Raw genomic sequence first — 19,078 nt, 5'->3', positions numbered from 1 at the left:
ACAAGAGAGGAGGAGGGGCCAGGCCCTCTTTAACAATCAGCTCTCACAGGGACTCATACGGAAGACACTCACTCCCAAAAGAATGGCACCATGCCATTCATGAAAGATCTACCCCCATGACCCAAACACCTCCCATTAGGCCAGACCTCCAACACTAGGGATCAAATTTCATCATGAGATTTTAAGAGGGGGACAAATATCCAAACTATATCAATATCTTAATGAGAGGTCAGCTTGATATCAAATAATGTAAATGTTAAAAACGTCTCTTTATGGCCAGGTGCGGTGGCTCACACCTGTAATCCCAGCATTTTGTGAGGCCGAGTTTGGTGGATCACCTGAGGTCAGGAGTTTGAGACCAGCCTGGCCAACATGGTGAAACCCCGTCTCTACTAAAAAAAAAAAAAAAAATTAGCTGGGCGTGGTGGTGGGCTGTAATCCCAGCTTCTTGGGAGGCTGAGGCAGGAAAATTGCTTGAACCCAGGAGGCAGAGGTTGCAGTGAGATCGAGATCGTGCCACTGCACTCCAGCCTGGACAACAAGAGCAAAACTGTCTCAAAAAAAAAATGTCTATTTAAGTTGCAAGAGGAGAGGCTTGACTTGGACAAAGTGGAAGGAGACAGGTGGCTCTATAACTAAAAACAGTCAGAGTGACTACCCTGGGAACCCATCTCAATTTTTTTTCCCTAGACAGTCTTCAGACTTCAGTAAAATCAAGTGTGTGAGAGAAGACACTGGGAATATCGGCTTAGTTGAGAGAAGTGAACACCCTGCAAAATGAAAACTGGTGGGATTCCTTCCCAGCAAAAACCCAGTCACTGCAGAGGGCCAGCAAGGGAAAAGCCAAGTGTTGCCTGGAAACCAGATGATATGATTTGGCTGTGTCCCCACTGACATCTCATCTTGAATTGTAGCTCCCATAATCCCCACATGTCATGGGAGGGCCTGGGTGGGAAGTAATTGAATCATGGGGCCAGGTTTTTCCTGTGCTGTTCTCATGAAAGTGAACACATTTCATGAGATCTGATGGTTTTATAAAGAGCCGTTCCCCTGCACACACTCTCTTGCCTGCTGCCATGTAAGACGTGCCATTGCTCCTCCTTTGCATTCCACCATGATTGTGAGGCCTCTCCAGCCATGTGGAACTGTGAGTCCATTAAACAATTTCCTTTACAAATTACCCAGTCTCAGGTATGCCTTTATTAGCAATGTGAGAACTGACTAATACACTGGAGTTCACAGGAATAATGCAAGTAGCATTTCTGATGCCTTCATTTAAATTTTAAAAAATATTTATAAATTATCCAAATGACATAATCACATTGTCAAAAAGCTGAAAAATAGAGAAAAGAAAAATCCCACACACAATCCAATGCCTAAAGCAACCACTGGTGACACTGTTGTGTCTCATCACTCATATACACCCACTCATGCTTCCCCATCATGGTAGTCACCTTTGAATCCAAGCACTGCCACTTGTGGGCTGTGTGACCTTGGACAGGTCACTTCTTATCTCACTTCTGGTCACTGTCTATGAGACTGTGTACCCTTTCCTCCATGGGAAGCTGTGGGCTGGGAAACTGCTCAGGGAATTCCCCAGGAGGCGGTGAGGGGCTGGGGGCTGGAGGGAGACCTGCATGCAGATCATGCAGTTGCTGCATCCTAACAGTTGGTCTTGTTTAGGATTTCTCCGCCCTGGCACTCCTCCCAGGTGGGGCTGGATAATGCTTTGTTGCGGGGGCTGTCCTGTGCTTTGTAGGGTGCTCAGCAGTCTCTCCACTCTCTACTGCATAGCACGTCCTTTCCCCAGTTTTTTGTTTGTTTGCATTTTAAGACAAAAGTCTTGCTCTGTCGCCTAGGCTGGAGTGCAGTGGCGCGATCTCAGCTCACTGCAACTTTTGCCTCCTGGTTTCAAGCGATTCTTCTGTCTCAGCCTCCCAAGGAGCTGGGATTACAGGCACGTGCCACCACACCTAGCTAATTTTTATATTTTTTGTAGAGACAGGGTTTCACGATGTTGGCCAGGCTAACCTCGAACTCCTGACCTCCTGATCTGCCTGCCTCGGCCTCCCAAAGTGCTGGGATTACAGGCATGAGCCACCACACCCAGCCGACGCTGACCGTTTTCAGGAGGAGAGGCATGCTCTCACTCAAGACATTCATGACAGAGCTGGAGACCTTCCTGAGAGGGCTCTTCTAGGGACTCAGAGACTGTGGGTTCTGGCAGGAGGAATTTAAGCACATGCCCCTTCACAGAGAGTGGGAGCAGGGAAGGGACCCTGTGAGATGCTCATGGACCTCTGAAGGGGACTCTAAGTCTGAGTGGCACCACCCTGTTCCTCAGATCCCCTTTTTTTTTTTTTTTTTAAACTTTTTTTTTTTATTGATTTTTTTTTGCGTACAAAAACAATAAACATTTTCTAAAAATACATACAAACAAAAAGATGCGTATCAAACATATTAGGAAGGTTGCACATGGGAAGTCGGGGAATAGAAATGGGGGTGGGAGTTAAAATAAATGAGAGAGGGACTTTATATGGATCAGTGATAATAACTCAATCCTCTATTTGACAAAGAAGAGGGAGAAGGAAGAGGAAGAAAAAGAAAGTGGGATAAAGGATCAGAAAGGGAGGAAAATAGAAAAAATTAGAGTATGACTCCAGGGTAGACCTGTTTTGTTGTCATTGAGTTGGTTGGTTGGTTTGTCTGTTGTATTCTTCATGTTTCGCCAAGTTGGCCAGACTGGTCTCGAACTCCTAGCCCGAAGTGATCAACCCGCCTCGCCCCCCAGAGTGCCGGGACCACAGGCGTGAGCCACCACATCCAGCCCCCACATTGCTTCTGGCCTCCGTGGTAGACCTCCCAGACGGAGCGGCCAGGCAGAGGAGCTCCTCACTTCTACCCAGACACGGGGCGGCCGGGCAGAGGGGCTCCTCACTTCCCAGACGGGGCGGCCAGGCAGAGACGCTCCTCACTTCTTCCCAGACGATAGGTGGCCGGGCAGAGGCGCTCCTCACTTCCCAGACGATGGGTGGTCGGGCAGAGGCGCTCCTCACTTCCCAGACGATGGGTGGCCGGGCAGAGGCGCTCCTCACTTCCCAGACGATGGGCGGCCGGGCAGAGGCGCTCCTCACCTCCCAGACGATGGGTGGCCGGGCAGAGGCACTCCTCACTTCCCAGATGGGGCAGCCGGGCAGAGGCGCTCCTCACCTCCCAGACGATGGGTGGCCGGGCAGAGGCGCTCCTCACCTCCCAGACGGGGCGGCCGGGCAGAGGCGCTCCTCACTTCTTCCCGGACGGGGCGGCCGGGCAGAGGCGCTCCTCACCTCCCAGACGGGGCGGCCGGGCAGAGGCGCTCCTCACTTCTTCCCGGACGGGGCGGCCGGGCAGAGGCGCTCCTCACTTCTTCCCGGACGGGGCGGCCGGGCAGAGGCGCTCCTCACTTCTTCCCGGACGGGGCGGCCGGGCAGAGGCGCTCCTCACTTCCCAGACGGTGGGTGGCCGGGCAGAGGCGCTCCTCACTTCCCAGACGATGGGTGGCCGGGCAGAGGCGCTCCTCACTTCTTCCCGGACGGGGCGGCCGGGCAGAGGCGCTCCTCACTTCTTCCCGGACGGGGCGGCCGGGCAGAGGCGCTCCTCACTTCTTCCCGGGCGGGGCGGCCGGGCAGAGGCGCTCCTCACTTCCCAGACGGTGGGTGGCCGGGCAGAGGCGCTCCTCACTTCCCAGACGGTGGGTGGCCGGGCAGAGGCGCTCCTCACTTCCCAGATGATGAGTGGCCGGGCAGAGGCGCTCCTCACTTCTTCCTGGATGGGGCGCCCGGGCAGAGGCGCTCCTCACTTCTTCCCGGACGGGGCGGCCGGGCAGAGGCGCTCCTCACTTCCCAGACGGGGCGGCCGGGCAGAGGCGCTCCTCACTTCTTCCCGGACGGGGCGGCCGGGCAGAGGCGCTCCTCACTTCTTCCCGGACGGGGCGCCCGGGCAGAGGCGCTCCTCACTTCTTCCCGGACGGGGCGGCCAGGCAGAGGCGCTCCTCACTTCCCAGACCATGGGTGGCCGGGCAGAGGCGCTCCTCATTTCCCAGACGGGGCGGCCGGGCAGAGGCGCTCCTCACTTCCCAGACAGGGTGGCCGGGCAGAGGCGCTCCTCACTTCCCAGACGATGGGTGGCCGGGCAGAGGCGCTCCTCACTTCCCAGACGATGGGTGGCCGGGCAGAGGCGCTCCTCACTTCCCAGACGGTGGGTGGCCGGGCAGAGGCGCTCCTCACTTCCCAGACGGTGGGTGGCCGGGCAGAGGCGCTCCTCACTTCCCAGACGGTGGGTGGCCGGGCAGAGGCGCTCCTCACTTCCCAGACGGTGGGTGGCCGGGCAGAGGCGCTCCTCACTTCCCAGACGGTGGGTGGCCGGGCAGAGGCGCTCCTCACTTCCCAGACGGGGCGGCCGGGCAGAGGCGCTCCTCACTTCCCAGACGGTGGGTGGCCGGGCAGAGGCGCTCCTCACTTCCCAGACGGTGGGTGGCCGGGCAGAGGCGCTCCTCACTTCCCAGACGGTGGGTGGCCGGGCAGAGGCGCTCCTCACTTCCCAGACGGTGGGTGGCCGGGCAGAGGCGCTCCTCACTTCCCAGACGGTGGGTGGCCGGGCAGAGGCGCTCCTCACTTCCCAGACGGGGCGGCCGGGCAGAGGCGCTCCTCACTTCTTCCCGGACGGGGCGCCCAGGCAGAGGCGCTCCTCATTTCTTCCCGGACGGGGCGGCCGGGCAGAGGCGCTCCTCACTTCCCAGACGGGGCGGCCGGGCAGAGGCGCTCCTCACTTCTTCCCGGACGGGGCGGCCGGGCAGAGGCTCTCCTCACTTCTTCCCGGACGGGGCGGCCGGGCAGAGGCGCTCCTCACTTCTTCCCGGACGGGGCGGCCGGGCAGAGGCGCTCCTCACTTCTTCCCGGACGGGGCGCCCGGGCAGAGGCGCTCCTCACTTCTTCCCGGACGGGGCGGCCAGGCAGAGGCGCTCCTCACTTCTTCCCGGACGGGGTGGCCGGGCAGAGGCGCTGCTCACTTCCCAGATGGGGCGGCCGGGCAGAGGCGCTCCTCACTTCCCAGACGGGGTGGCCGGGCAGAGGCGCTCCTCACTTCCCAGACGGGGCGGCCGGGCAGAGGCGCTCCTCACTTCCCAGACGGTGGGTGGCCGGGGCAGAGGCGCTGCTCACTTCCCAGATGGGGCGGCCGGGCAGAGGCGCTCCTCACTTCCCAGACGGTGGGTGGCCGGGCAGAGGCGCTCCTCACTTCCCAGACGGTGGGTGGCCGGGCAGAGGCGCTCCTCACTTCCCAGACGGTGGGTGGCCGGGCAGAGGTGCTCCTCACTTCCCAGACGGGGCGGCCGGGCAGAGGTGCTCCTCACCTCCCAGACGGGGCGGCCGGGCAGAGGCGCTCCCCACCTTCCAGATGGGGCGGCGGCCGGGCAGGGGCTGCAATCCCAGCACCCTGGTAGGCCAAGGCAGGCGGCCGGGGGGTAGAGGCTGCCGCGAGGCCAGACCACGCCACCGCACTCCAGCCCCGGCAACACCGAGCACTGGGTGAGCGAGACTCCGTCTGTAGTCCCAGTACCTCGGGAGGCCGAGGCGGGCAGAGCACTCGGCGTCAGGAGCTGGCGACCAGCGTGGCCAAGATGGCGAACGCGTGCGTGCAGCGAAAGGAGAAAAGGCAGGCAGCGGTGGTGCGCGCCGGCAGTCCCAGGCAGTCGGCGGCGCGGGCAGCAGCAAGCCGAGTAGATTGTAGCCTGCGCCAGAGAGGGAAAGAAAGAAAGGAAAGAAAGGAAGGAAGGAAGGAAGGAAGGAAGGAAGGAAGGAAGGAAGGGAGGAAGGCAGGCCTCAGATCCCCTTTTCTGTACACTCTCCCATCCCTGAGAACCTCCCCTGACCTCGAGCTGAGCAGGAAGGTGGGAGCATGCCCTGCAGTCAGTCAATGCCCACTCAGAGTTGGGTTGGGAGACTGCTCCCTGCGCTCCTACCCAGCACCTCCAGGTGTCCACAGCGTCCAGCCCTAGGCCCCTGGGTTGAAGCACAAGTCCCTCGATAACCTTTGCTTCTGCACAGGTAAATGCCCTTCTTCCTGATGTCAGCCTTATGGCACTGGGGATTTTCCAAATGGATCTTTCTCGAGACGAGGAGCAGGGAGTGGCCCTTCCCTGAGTCACTTCTCTGGTGGACTCTGGGTTGGGCAGGCTTACTGAGCCCACTGCTGCTCTGGTGAGCCCAGCACACCTGCTGCCGTCACCTGCCCCACCCCTGCCAGCTAGCCCACCCTCTCTGCTGGCCTTTCCCTCAGTACCTGAGCCCAGGCTCGACAACACCACCAGACCATATGCAGCAGATGTCATCTTCCCAGTGGTATCTCTACCTCCAATCTCTTTCCAAAAGTGCCATGACCCGAGGGAATGTGTGAATTTTAGTCATGGACAGAAACCAAAAGTCAAAATCAGACAGTATACCTCTGGCCGGAAGCAGGGAAGTGGTGAGAATTCCAGAATCTCAATGGTGAACTTGAATCTAAAAGGACAGGAGAGGGCGTTGGATACTGAAGGCTCATGAAGTCGGCGGAGGGGGGCGGGGGGGGGCGGGGCGGGTTGCCGTGCAGGACAGAGGCTCTGCTCAGGTGAAGGCGGTAGGGCCTGTTTATGGGGTGTGATGTCAGGCCCTTGGGACAGGCCTGCTGGGCCCTGAGGGGCAGCCCAGGGCCCTGCTCCTGTGCACACTGATAGCTCAGCATCTACACCCTGGATAGAGACCTCCCGCTAGGACAATGTCAGGACTTGGTGGCCCAGCAGGCTTCTGGAGCAATGCTGGCCAAGTCCTTCCCTAAAGAGCATTTTTCCATGAGTGACCCTGGGCTCCCCTGCCTATCACGTCTCCTTCAGAGGACCACAGTGCACATGCACAGACTAAAGGCTCTTTGAAATCCTGCTGTGTGGCTGGGCGTGGTGGCACACTTCTGCAATCCCAATACTTTGGGAGGCTGAGGCAGGAAGATTGTTTGAGCCCAGGAGTTGTAGACCAGCCTGGGCATATAGCAAGACCCTATCTCTACAAAAGATTTTTTTTAAATGTAGCTGCTCATGGTGGTACACACCTGTAATCCCTGCTATTTGGGAGACTGAGGTGGGAGGACTGCCAGAACCCAGGAGTTCGAGCCTGCAGTGAGCTATGATTGTACCACTGCACTGCAGCCTGGGTGACAGAGTGAGATGAAGGGAAGGGAAAGGGAGGGGAGGGGAGGGGCAGGGTGCAGTGACTCAAGCCTGTAATCCCAGCACTTTGGGAGGCCGAGGCTGAGGCTGGTGAATCACCTGAGGTTAGGAGTTCGAGACTAGCCTGACCAATATGGTGAAACCCCATCTCTACTAAAAATACAAAAGTTAGCCAGGCATGGTGGAAGGCAGCTATAGTCTCAACTACTTGGGAGGCTGAGACAGAAGAACTGCTTGAACCCGGTAGGCAGAGGTTGCAGTGAGCTGAGATCATGCCACTGCACTCCAGCCTGGGCAACAGAGTGAGATTCTGTCTCAAAAAAAAAAAAAAAAAAAGGATAAAGAAAAGAGAGGAAAGAAAGAAAGGGAAGAAAGAAAGAAAAGGAAGGAAGGAAGGAAGGAAAAGGATGAAAGAAGGAAAAGGATGGAGGGTAAAGAGAGAAAGGAAAAGAAAGAGAAAGAAGAAAAAGAACGAAAGAAAAAGAAAGGAAAGAAAGAAAGAGAAAAAGAAAGAAAAGGAAGAAGAAAGAAAAGAGGGAGGGGGAGAAGGAAGGAAGGAAGGGAGGAAGGAGAAGAAAGAAACAAGAAAAGAAAAAAGAAAAAGAGAAGAAAGAAAGAAGAAAGACAACAAAAGAGGGAGGGAAGGAGGGAAGGAAGGAAGAACGGGAGGGGAGGGGAGGGGAGGGAGGGGAGGGAAAGGGAGGGGAGGGGAGGGGAGGGGAGGGGTGGGGAGGGGGGGAGGGGAGGGGAGGGGAGGGGTGGGGAGGGGAGGGAGGGGAGGGGAGGGGAGGGGAGGGAAGGGAAGGGAAGGGAAGGGAAGGGAAGGGAAGGGAAGGGAAAAGCAAGCTTCCTAGGCAGGACAACTCAGCAGAGCCATGGCATTAGGAGAGGACATGATGCAACAGTCCGTGGAGGTTGTGGTTGCCAGGGAAAGGGGGCAGAGGGAGAGTGAAATATACAAAGTTTATTGGAGGATGACATAAATGTCCTGGAATTAGATAGCAGTGATGGTTCTATGACAAGTTTGTCCAACCTGAGGCCCACAGGCCACGTGTGGCCCAGGACAGCTTTGAATGTGGTCCGGCACAAATTTGTAAACTTTCTTAAAACATTAGGAGATTTTTTGTGGTTCTTTTTAGCTCATCAACTATCGTTAGTGTTAGTGTATTTTATGTGTGGCCCAAGACAATTATTCTTCCCATGTGGCCCAGGGAAGCTAAAAGATTGGACACCCCTGTAATGTACAACATTGTGAATATGCTAAAAATCTCTAAATTGTACACTTTAAAATGTTTAAAATGGTAAATTTTATGACTTGCGAATTTTTTTTTTTTTTTTTTTTTGTGATGGAATCTCACTCTGTTGCCCAGGCTGGAGTGCAGTGGCGTGATCTTGGCTCTCTGCAGCCTCTGCCTTCTGGGTTCAAGCGATCCTCCTGCCTTAGCCTCCCAAGTAGCTGGGATTACAAGCATGTGCCACCAGGCCCAGCTAAGTTTTGTATTTTTAGTAGAGATGGGATTTCACTGTATAGGCCACTGACCTCCTGACCTCAAGTGATCTGCCTACCTCAGCCTCCCAAAGTACTGGGATTACTGGCATGAGCCACTGCACCCAGGCAACTTGTGAATTTTATCTCATTTTTTGTCATTGCCTGTTTTTGTTTTGTTTTGTTTTTGAGACCTTTTTACCCAGGGTGGTCCTGAACTCCTGGCCTCAGGCGACCCTCCTGCCTTAGCTTCCCGAGTAGCCAGGACTACAGACCAGTGCTAAATTTGCCCAGCTTAAATTGTATCTCAACATTTTGAAAAAAGTTAAACACACCACAATCCATGGTGACCTGACAAGAAGGAGCCAGGGAAATAAGCACCTGACAGCCCCACCCCCACTCCACTTTCCAGATTCCTGCTGGTGCCTCCTGCTGACAGAACCCACCTGGGTCAGGGTGCTGACACGCAGTGCGTTTGGATTTGCCTCCCAAGGGACAGGGCAGAGTGGAGAAGTGCACGGGTACACCTGGGGAAGTAAATAGAAGGATATTCAGTAAAGCTCCCTTGGGTAGCATTTTAGAAGTTTCTAGTAACATTGACACTGTACATGTAATGTAATTCAGCAGTTGTTGATATAAGTCAGGGCCTCCCTGGGAAAGGAAGGAATGAGGGGGCCAGTGAAACCAAACCAAGTTGGAGACCTCATAAAGTTCAGGTGCTGGGATGCACTAATTCTCCCTATTGACTCAGTCATTGAGTCACTGACTTGTGATTTGAAGAGCTGAAAAGGAGTTCTTCCATTGGACAGCCAAGCCCTGGCTGGTGAAGAGCAGATACCCTTACCTTCAGGCCCATGGCAGACACAATACCATGTGCTCACCAAACGGATTTATTTTTCCCCTGGGCACACAGAAGAGCTATGTTTCCCAGCCCCCTAGCATCACGTCGATTTCTGGCCAATGGAATGCGGGGAGAAGTGATGTGTGCCTTTTTCAGGGGTGGCTCTTCAAACTTTTCATGCAACCTTCCATGTTCTCCCCTTGCCTACCAGCTGGCTGGATGCAGGAGAAGAGTCCAAGATTCCTGGGGACAGTGGAATTACTGGATAGAGAGCTTGAATTCTTCACTCATTGCTTGCAGGAGAGCTGCTCAACTGGGCACATCTGGGTTGGACTTAGCATGAACCAGTGGTGAGAAATGAGGTCTCAGTTCAACAGTCAATAGGGAATTAAGGTTGGCCAACAACACCCTGAGTGATCTTGAAATGGGAGCCTCCTCCAGTTGAGTCTTCAAATGACTGCAGCCCGTTGGTGGCACATGCCTGTAGTCCCAGTTACTCAGGAGGCTGAGGCAGGAGGATAGCTTGAGCCCAGGAGTTTGAGGCTGTAGTTATGACATTATGATTGTGCCTGTTAATAGCCACTGCACTCCAGCCTGGGCAACAGAGTGAAACCCCGTCTCTTAAAACAACACCAACAAAAAAAACTGCAGCCTGAGCCAATATCTTGTCTGCAACCTGATGAGAGATACTGAGGCAGAACCCAGTTATGCTGCTCCTGGATTCTTGACCCTCATAACCATAGATAATAAATGTTTGTTGTTTAAAGCTGCCAAATCTGGGGTGAATTTGTTATGTGGAGATAGATAACTAATACAGTAATACAGTTCATTTGTCATTTTTTTTGTTTGTTACAATGGGTAAATCTTGGGCCCATTTTGGAACCTGTTTTCATTCACGGTGTGAGGTGTAGACCAAACTTTCTTTTTTCAAAAGGATAGCCAATGGTCTCAATAATATTTATGGAATATCCATCCTTTCTACAGACTTAAAATGCTACATTTCATTTACTACCTGTGGTATTATAGTGGAGCTGTTGGTGTCTTGGTATCTAGACTCTCTTTATCAGGATGGTACATGACCCCCAACCCCTTGTAGCTGACAGCTCATATTTGCATTATTATTATTTTTTTTTTGAGATGTTCACCTTCTCTGCCAACGCCTGCAAGGCCCTCGTCTTGAGGCTGGAAGACGAAGGTGCGGTCTGAGGTCTCCCGTGGCATAGCCCATGTGAATTTGGGGGAGCAAGCCTGGCTGAATGTTCCTCCTGACCTGGCCGGGACACCACCATGCACCCAATCCACCTTGAGCCCTGCTCCCCTCCCACGTGCAGCTGCTGAGGACTGAAGGAAAGTAAGCACTCCAGCCCGGCTCTGCCTTCTCCCACCACGCAGACTCTGCCTCGGCACCCGCAGGAGGAGGTCACCAGGAACTGACACCCCTGGCACCTTCACCGATACCCCATTACCCACTGTGTGCACCCGGACCCGAACAGATGCGCTCCCGCCTGGCTTAGCTCTCTGTGGCTGTTCTCCCTCCTTTCAGTCATGCTCCTTAATTGGACTCCCTCCAAGGCACTGTCGGTTCCTCTTTTGTTTTGCCTTTTCTGTTTTGTTCGTTTGTTTGTTTTTTTGAGATGGAGTCTCCCTCTGTCGCCCAAGCTGGAGTGCAATGATGGCAAGATCTCTGCTCACTGTAACCTCCACCTCCTGGGCTCAAGCGACTCTCCCGCCTCAGCCTCCTAAGTAGCTGGGATTATAGACAGGCACCATCATGCCCAGCTAATATTTTTTGTATTTTTGTAGAGACAGGGTTTCACCATGTTGGCCAGGCTGTTCCTGAACTCCTGACCTCAGATGATTCCCGCCTCGGCCTCCCAAAGTGCTGGGATTATAGGCGTGAGCCACTGTGCTTGGCCGTTTTGTCTTGTTCTTGAGGAAGATTCAGCCTCACAGCACAAGCATCGGCTCATAGAGTAGAAATTCCCCAGACAGAGAGCCTTTTAAAATAAAAATGTATCTCTTTGAATTACCATTTTGTTGCTACAGCAATGCTATAGCAATATGAGGAGCTGGTAGGGGGTGGGTGGGTATTTTTCCAAAAAGAAAGACGTCTTGGGGTGTATTAACTGCCTTGCCCAAATGTTCTTATTGCAGTGTGACCACATCACCAGCAGTTGTCCGTCTCACTTACAGAAATTCAGAAATGATGAGATTTCTGGGTGATGTAAATCCACAAACTTTTAGGCTTTGCTTTAGTCAGGGCCCTGGCAGGAAAAAGATGATGGACTCAAACTGAGTAATTGGAGGAAACTTTGATAAGAGACTGTTTAGAAACTTGTGCACAGGGCCTAAGGACTCCAGCAAGGGCTACTGCAGTGCCTCAAGGTTGGGAACAGCTTGGCCAGGAGGGGCAGGAGATGGAAGAGATTATGGAAGAGGAGAGTGTAGCATATGGAGAGGGACACTACACAAGGGGTATGGCATTTGGTGAAGGGACACAACCAACTCATGGCAGAGGGCACAACCCAGCAGGAAGAAAGCTGGAAATACTCACCTGTCCTCACTTATTCCCTTCCACCCATCTCCTGTGGTCCTTCCCTCTGGCCAAGCCCAACTGCAAGTGTTACAGGGAAGGGGTCTCGATCTACACCCCAAGAGAGGGTTCTTGGATCTCGTGCAAGAAAGAATTTAGGGCCGGTCCATAGAGTACAGTGAAAGCAAGTTCATTAGGAAAGTAAAGGAATAAAAGAATGGCAACTTCATAGGCAGAGCAACCCCAAGGGCTGCTGGTTGCTCATTTTTATGGTTATTCCTTGACGATATGCTAAACAAGGGGTGGATTATTTATGCCTTTTGTTTTTAGACCACATAGGGTAACTTCCTGACGTTGCCATGGCATCTGTAACTGTCATGGCACTGGTGGCAGCACAGCGGTGAGGACGACCAGAGGTCACTCTCATGGCCATCTTGGTTTTGGTAGGATTTAGCTGGCTTCTTTACTGCAACCTGTTTTATCAGCAAGTTCTTTATGACCTGCATCTTGTGCCAACCTCCTATCTCATCCTATAACTTAGAATGCCTTAACCGTCTGGGAATGCAGCCTAGTAGGTTTCAGCCTTATTTTACCCACTCCCTATTCAAGATGGAGTTGCTCTGGTTTAAATGCTTCTGACAGAGCACATGGATGCAATCTGTAGAGTGGGTCTGGAGGGCAAATGAAAGTCATCTAGCACAGACAGGTGGCTGAAATAAGCAAGCTACTGATATACTATTTAATGTATTATTTAGTTACTCCTCAGGAATTACAATCACATTTGTTGGATATACAGATTTTCCACAAAATGATTTTATTTGCTCATGGACCATTGGGAGAAATTTCAAGGATATTGAACCTTGAAAGGATCTCATAGGTAGATCTCTCCATGGAGGATCCATTGTACAGATGCAACACCAAGTAAAGTGTCTTGGACAAGGTTTCACACAAGTTTATGTTTGTCCTGGGGGTGGAGGCCAGGCCGCTGGTTCCCTTTGCCATATTCTGACACCCAGGACAGGCCACCACAGGCCCTCCATGGCTCTCTTCTACAGAGGTGCCAGACCCTGCCTGCTCATTTCCCAGTTTCCCAGAGAAATTCAAGCAGAGGTCTTTCTCCCACTTCCCTCTGTGAAGGCCTATGAAAGGTGGCAGTGAGACAGCCAGGCGGGAAGGGCTCCCTGGCAGAGCCTCTCACCGACCCGCACATTGGGAGGAGTATACACTGGGGTGGAGCCACAGAAATTTGTGCCATTTGCAGCGGGGAGGAGCCTGGTCCCTCCTCTTTCTGTGTGGAACTTGAGATTCAAACTGCGAGGCAGGAAGTGCACCAGCAGGGACTCTGGTCTTGCGGAGAGTCCCTGTTCCCCTTTTTTACCTTTTTGCCTAATAAATCCCATTATTCTCACCCTTCAAATCACCTGCAAGCCTAACTTTTCATGGGCATGGGACAAGGACCCTATCTTTAGCTGAACTAAGGAAAAGTCCTGCAAAAGCAGGGCCAGGGTCCTCGACTAAGGGCAGACACCAGACTTTGAAGTCTGGCTGCTCTGAGGCCCTGGGTTCCTTCTGCAAACTTCTGGGCACTCTATTTCATCCGGCAAACCATTGTTGGGCCAGAGGATGCTCCTCCTGTTGTCCTTGCCTGAATATTGGACATCGGGAGCCAAAAACATAGACCTGGTTGCATTGTTTTACATGACTTGTAAACTTATCCTAGCTCAAGGCTCAGCTCAAATGCATCTTCCTTCCCCTGGTAGAAACGTGTCACTTCTTGTGACTGAATTGAAGCCATGAATCCATTGTTCTGAGTCATTAATTGTCTGTCTTCCGCCATGAGCATGGGAGCACAGGCATCATGTCACGTCCATCTTGGCATTCCCAGTAGTTGGCCTCCTTTCTTAGACCTGGGAGATCTTTTGATTACCATGTGAATCTCCTGGGATAAGAGCTGTATTCCAGAGTGGAAAAGGCGTGATTGGCCTTGAGAGTAGAGAATGGGTGTATTAGCCCTGGGAAGAGGGAGAGTGTCAGCTCCTGTATTGCAGGAAAGGCACTTCTCCTGCTGGGTTAGGTCAGGTTGCATAGACATCTCAGACCTGGCTTCTGGTGGAAGGACAAAGGGGTAACCACCACAGTTATGCCTAGGAGACAGTGGAAGAGGGTGAGTTACTCTGGTGTCCGCAATTCCTGAGATGGGTGTGGCTTCTCTGAACTGCTAGGAACTGGTGGAAAACACTGCAACAAGTGTGGGAAATGCTGATTATCTTAGTCCGTTTTCTGTTGCTTAAACAGAATACCTGAAAATAGGTAATTTATGAAGAAAATACAGGTATTTCTTATAGTTATGGAAGCTGAAAAGTCCGAGGGCTGCATGCATTTAGCAATATGCATTTCAGGTTCCTCTGTGTCTTCTTATGGTTTGATAGCTCATTTCTTTTTAGTGCTGAATAATATTCTAAGGCAGTGCAGGGTTTTACATGGCAAAGGGGCTGAACGTGCTAATGTGCTAGTTCAGGTCTCTCTTCCTTTTCTCTTTTCTTTTCTTTTTCCTTCCTTCCTTCCTTCCTTCCTTCCTTCCTTCCTTCCTTCCTTCCTTCCTTCCTTTCTTTTCTTTTCTTTCTTTCTTTCCTCCTCCTCCTCGTCCTCCTTCTTCTTCTTCCTCTTTTTGTTTTTGAGATGGAGTTTTGCTCTTATTGCCCAGGCTGGAGTGCAATGGTGCGATCTTGGCTCACTGCAACCTCTGCCTCCCATGGTTCAAGTGATTCTCCTGCCTCAGCCTCCCAAGTAGTTGGGGCTACAGGCATGCACCACCATGCCTGGGTAATTTTGTATTTTTAGTAGATAAGGGATTTACCATGTTGGCCAAGCTGATCTCGAACTCCTGACCTCAGGTGATCCACCTGCCTTGGCCTCCCAAAGTGCTGGGATTACAGGCGTGAGCCACTGCGCCCGGCCTCTCTTCCTTTTCTAATAAAGCCACCGGTTCTACTCCCATGAAAACCCATTAATTCATTAGCCTATTAATCCATGAAGGGATTAATCTATGATCCAATCACTTCTTAAACGCCCCACCTCCCAATACTGCCACACTGGGGATTAAGTTTCCACATGAGTTTTGGAGGGGACATTCAAACCATAGTACTAACTTAGACAAGGAGGAAAGCCATCTCTGATGGAAGGTACCGTGATCTTTTGGGGGCCCGCAAGTAACTGAAAAATCATGTTACCCAAACCTTTGACTTTGTAACATAACTTAGAAAGTAAAGCTCAAAAAATTTTTCTGAGCTGGTGGAGTTATGCAGAGGCCAGGGTGAGAAACCCTGGGAGGACAGGGGAGTGGGTCAGTCAGTGTGCAGCAGGAAACAGATGATACACTAAAACGGGAAATTGAGGCGAGTTTACTAAATGGGATCATTTACAATTGTACGGGCAGCTTCAAGGGAAAACAGCAAAATGGTGCAGTCTTCTGGGGCAAGCAAGAGGAGAAAGCTGTTGGCACCCCTAGGCCTAAAAGAGCAGGGGCTGGAGGAACCTGGATAGGGAAGATATAGAAGAGGGCCTCCTCAGGAGGGGATGAAGCAATCATGGTGCCCTGGCCTGGACGGAGTTAGGAGGGTAAGTACTCCAGCCTCACTCTCCTCCTGCCCTCTGCTCTCTTGCCTGTGCCTCCAACAGGAAGCAAAGAAACTTTGCTGTAGTCCACATGTCAGCAAAACTATAGCCAGGAATCCAAATTCAGCTTGCCACCTGTATTTACATGACCTTTGAGCTGAGAAATGCTTTTTACATTTTTGAATGGTTGACAAAAACATACTCTTACCATATAACTCAGCAGTCATGCTCCTAACCCAAAGGAGCTGAAGACTATGTCCACACAAAAACCTGCACATTCATGTTTATGGCAGCTTTCTTCATAATCAGCAAAACTTGGAAGCAAACAAGATGTCTTTCAGTGGATGAATGGAAATAAACTGTAGTACATCCAAACAATGGAATATTATTCAGCACTAAAAAGAAATGAGCTATCAAGCCATGAGAAGACACGGAGGAACTTTAAATGCATATTGCTAGGTGAAAGAAGCTGATCTGAAAGGCTATACATTGTGTGATCCCAACAATATGATATTAATGTAAAGGCAAAGCTATGGAGACAGTAAAAGAATTAGTAATTTCCAGGGGATAGAGGGGAAGAAAAGATGAATAGGTGGAGCACAAAGGATTTTTAGGGCAGCAAAACTATTCTGCATGATACTAAAATGATGGATACATGTCATTATACATTTGTCCAAACCTGTAGAATGAATAACACCAAGAGTGAACCCTGATATAAATTACAGACTCTGGATAATAACAATGTGTCACTGTAGATTCATTAATTGTAACAAATGTACCACTGTAGTGGGAGATGTTGATTTGAGGGAAGACTGTTGGGGGTGGGTATATGGGAACTCTGCACTTTCCACTAATTTTTGCTGTGAACCTAAAACTGCTCTAAAAAATAAAGTCTTTTTTTTTTTGTAATTCCACTAGACCACTGGAAAAATTAAGTCTTCTTAATCAAAAGAAGAATAAAATTTCATAACATAAAATTGCAAGAAATTAAAATTTCTATGTTCATAACTAAAATTTTATTGGAATGCAGCCACGCCCAGCACATTTGTTAATATTTCTATAGCTGCTTTCAGGCTACAACAGCACGGTTGAGTAGTTGCAACAGAAACCATATTCCCACAAAGCCTCAAATATTTACTAGCTGGCATCTTACAGAACAACTGTGTTCTTGTCTATCCACTTTCCAAGGCACAGAGTGGACTGAATGTCAAAGGCAAACAGAACATTTTCAGCCAGAGTATTGATCACAAAGGCCAAAGAACTGTATCAGGTAGTTGTGATGTTTTTACTTTTAGCACAACCCATGCAACTTTTAGTTCCATGCAAGTTACCAGAATCGCATTTAGGGACTGAGGTCTCTCTGCTTTTTTACCTCAGGGCTTACAGTCAGTGGATAATTCTCTAACCTCCCCATCCTGTGGTGGGCTCATTATAGAAGTACTTCAGGGGATCGGGTGCAGTGGCTCACGCCTGTAATCCCAGCACTTTGGAAGGCCAAGGTGGGCGGATCACTTGAGGTCAGGAGTTTGAGATCAGCCTGGCCAACAAGGTGAAACCCCGTCTCTACTAAAAATACAAAAATTAGCTGGATGTGGCAACGCGCACCTGTAGTCCCAGCTACTTGGGAGACTGAGGCAGGAGAATCACTTGAACCTGGGAGGTAGAAATGGCAGTGAGCCGAGATAGTGCCAGTGCCCTCCAGCCTGGGTGACAGTGTGAGACTCCACCAAAAAAAAAAAAAGAGTACTTCAGGGATCCCCAGTGGGAATGAGCTCAGTTGCCACACCAGCTCATCACCTTGCCCTTAATTAGCTTTCTTGCCTTTGTTTTCTCTCTTTCCCTCGCCTATATTTCTGCTTCCTGACATAATTTCCTAAGTAAACTGCACACAACTTTTCTCAGGTCTTGCTCTTATGGGAACTCAAAGTAAGAGAATAATATTGTTCTATGTTGTTTAAAGCATTGTTTAATTATTTGGAATTCCAAACACATGCAAATTTTCTACTTATATTTTTGTTATTGAGCATTTAATTGTTTTGTGATCAGAGACCATACTCTGTGGTTACTTCAAGCCTTTGAAATCTGTTGAGACTTGTTTTATGGCCCAGCATATGGTCAATTTTTGTAAAAATTCTTTGTGTCCTTGAAAAGAATGTGAATTTTGCAATTGTTAGGTGCAATCCTTTATATATACATGTTTTATCAAGTTAATTGTGTTATTCAAATCTTATATATGTTTACTGATTTTTTTTCTGATTATTCTATCCATTCGGAGGTGTGTGTTAAAATCTTCCACTATGTTTGTGGATTTGTGTATTTCTTATTATGGTTCTCTCAATTTGTGCTTTATATATTTCAAGGCTTTGTTTATTAGGTACATGTAAGTTTAGAATTGTTATATCCTTTTGGTGATTTAAATTCTCTATGTTTATCACTGAAACTTTTTTTTGCATTAAAGTTTATTTTTTCTGATATTAACATACTATTTTGTTTATCTATTGTTATATAGCAAATCACCCTAAAACTAGCAGCTTAAAACAATAATGACATAGTTTTGCTTATAAATCTATAATTTGGGCAAGACTCAGTGGGGCTAGTTTCATCTCTGCTCCATTTAGTGTTAGCTGGGTTGGCTCAAAGACTGAGGACTGGAATCATCTGAAGATTTATTTACTCGCATGTCTGGTGGTTGTGTCTGGTTGTGGGCTGGAATCCTAGCTGAGGTTGTTGGTCAGAATACCTACATACGGCCCCTTCTTGGTTCCCAGGGTCTGCGTTCTTTTTTTTTTTTTTCTGAGACAGAGTCTCACTCTGTCGCCCAGGCTGGAGTGCAGTGGTGTGGTCTCGGTTCACTGCAAGCTCCGCCTCCTGGGTTCACACCATTCTCCTGCCTCAGCCTCCCGAGTAGCTGGGACTACAGGTGGCCACCACCATGCCTGGCTAATTTTTTGTATTTTTAGTAGAGATGGGGTTTCACCGTGTTAGCCAGGATGGTCTCGATCTCCTGACCTTGTGATCCGCCTGCCTTGGCCTCCCAAAGTTCTGGGATTACAGGCTTGAGCCACCACACCCAGCCGGGTCTGCACTCTTAGAGAAAGAATCAAGCAGAAGCTATATTTGTGTTTTATGACCTACCTTCTAAAGTCATGCAGTATCATTTTCACTATATTCTGTTCATCAAGGCAGTCACAAAGGCCTGTCTAGATTCAGGAGAAGGTGAAATACACTCTTAATGAAGGAGTGTAAAAGTTCTGGAAGAACATGTAGAACCAGAAATATTGCTTTTGCATTTTTGGAAAAACACAATTTTCTACATATAACTATACCGGTTTTATTTTGATCAGTATTAGTGTGGTATACTTTTTTCTA

Source organism: Symphalangus syndactylus, chromosome 4, assembly GCF_028878055.3.
Source record: "Symphalangus syndactylus isolate Jambi chromosome 4, NHGRI_mSymSyn1-v2.1_pri, whole genome shotgun sequence".
NCBI lineage: Eukaryota > Metazoa > Chordata > Mammalia > Primates > Hylobatidae > Symphalangus > Symphalangus syndactylus.
The sequence above is the reverse complement of the archived record's forward strand: the minus strand, read 5'-3'. Positions refer to the sequence as shown.